Source organism: Nerophis ophidion, linkage group LG12 (assembly GCF_033978795.1).
Source record: "Nerophis ophidion isolate RoL-2023_Sa linkage group LG12, RoL_Noph_v1.0, whole genome shotgun sequence".
Lineage (NCBI taxonomy): Eukaryota > Metazoa > Chordata > Actinopteri > Syngnathiformes > Syngnathidae > Nerophis > Nerophis ophidion.
The window spans coordinates 66,801,179-66,802,817 of record NC_084622.1 but is presented as its reverse complement, the minus strand read 5'-3'; the positions used below and the strand labels follow the sequence as shown (position 1 = coordinate 66,802,817).

Below are 1,639 nucleotides of genomic sequence, written 5' to 3'. Positions count from 1 at the left end.
TTGACAACCAAACATCTAATACCACCATAACATTTGACAACCATACAATTCCACACCCACTTAACACCACTGTAACTTTTGACAAACAATTCCACACCCATTTAATAACACCACCATAACAGTTTGACAACCAATTACACAAAGCTACTAGATAAAGAATCTAGATATTATCTTCAACCTAACTCTCTCGTTTGAGTCACACATTAAGAGTGTAACCAACACAACTCTTTCGTTTCAGTCACATTAGGAGTGTAAAACAGCCTTCTTTCACCTCCGTAATCTCGCTGAAATATGTCCTATTTTGTCCACTAGAGACGCTGAGATCATTATTCATGCGTTATTTACATCTCTCTACATTACTGTTATCTATTTTTTTCAGGCCTCCTTTTGTCTAGCATTAAAATATTAGTTGGTACAAAATGCAGCTGCTATACTTTTAACAAGAAAGTTTGATCATATTACACCTATACTATAGTGTTGTTGCGGTGCATGGTGTAAGAATGATAACGTGGATGAACAAATGAATGACAAAATAAGTAAGATTGTGTGACAGAACAGCGGGAAAAGAAGACTGCAGAGAGACGATGATGTTAGCTGCCAGCGTGTTTATTGACAACTCAGCATGTGAGTGCAGTGTGTGATTACTTTAAAGAGATGGAGTGTGACTATGTGTAAGTATTATCTGAGCGTGGTCACCAGAGGGTGTTGAGTGTGCGTGTTGAGATAGAGGTGGAAGTCCAAAAGAAGAAAAAGGCTTGGACGTCAGAGGGCAGGAGCGAGGTCTTGGTCCAGGGAGGCAAGAGGGAATCCAAAGGGGGTCCAGGTAGACGAAGAGGAAGCTGGAGGACGACACAACACGAAAGACCGTAAACACGACAGGAAGGGAACACAGGGAGCAAGAAGGCTGGAGATGTGTTGGCTTACTGTACTGGTAGGAGAAACTACGTTCTGGCACCGGATCTTAAGACGCGCTGGCTTATGAAGGCTGGTAGCTCATCACCGGCAGGTGTGTTGATTGCAGATCTCTTGCAGAGGCACACCCGCAGCGGAGAGGGAACACCTGTTGATGTGCTCCGCCATGCACTCAGTCCGCACAGCAGGAGGAGAAGCAGGAACGTGACCCTTAACACATTGTGTAAGACTTGTGTACTGTTGTAGCGCTGCAGGGTGTAAGAATGAGAAATGAGTCACATGAATGAATACATGGATTACATTAGGTAAGAGTTTTGCATTGCATAGCGGAATAAACCAATTTTGACCTTATCGATATCAAAAACTGAGGAAACAAACACCATGAGGACACAAATTAAATACATATTGACTTTGTATTGTAGATAACCAGACCCCAAAATTGACCTTGTAAATATCAAAAACCATGACACAAATTAAATACATATTTACCATGTATTGTCAATGACAAGACCCCTAAAATTGACCTTGTAGATATCAAAAACTATGACACAAAATACATATTTACCAAGTATTGTCAATGACAAGACCCCTAAAATTGACCTTGTAGATATCAAAAACCATGGTGACACAAATTAAATACATATTTATCATGTATTGTCGATGACAAGACCCCTAAAATTGACCTTGTAGATATCAAAAACCATGATGACACAAATTAAATACATAT

The 1,639-nt window shown here is 40.2% G+C and overlaps 1 long non-coding RNA gene across 1 annotated transcript; it reads right to left on the bottom strand.

Annotated features, from left to right (window-relative positions):
* Positions 1 to 590: 590 nt before the first annotated feature.
* On the bottom strand, positions 591 to 1,154 carry LOC133563856 (uncharacterized). Its single transcript, XR_009809140.1, has 2 exons — positions 925 to 1,154; positions 591 to 839 (listed from the first exon to the last, which is right to left on the bottom strand). It is a non-coding gene; the product is annotated as an uncharacterized LOC133563856 (long non-coding RNA).
* Positions 1,155 to 1,639: the final 485 nt, after the last annotated feature.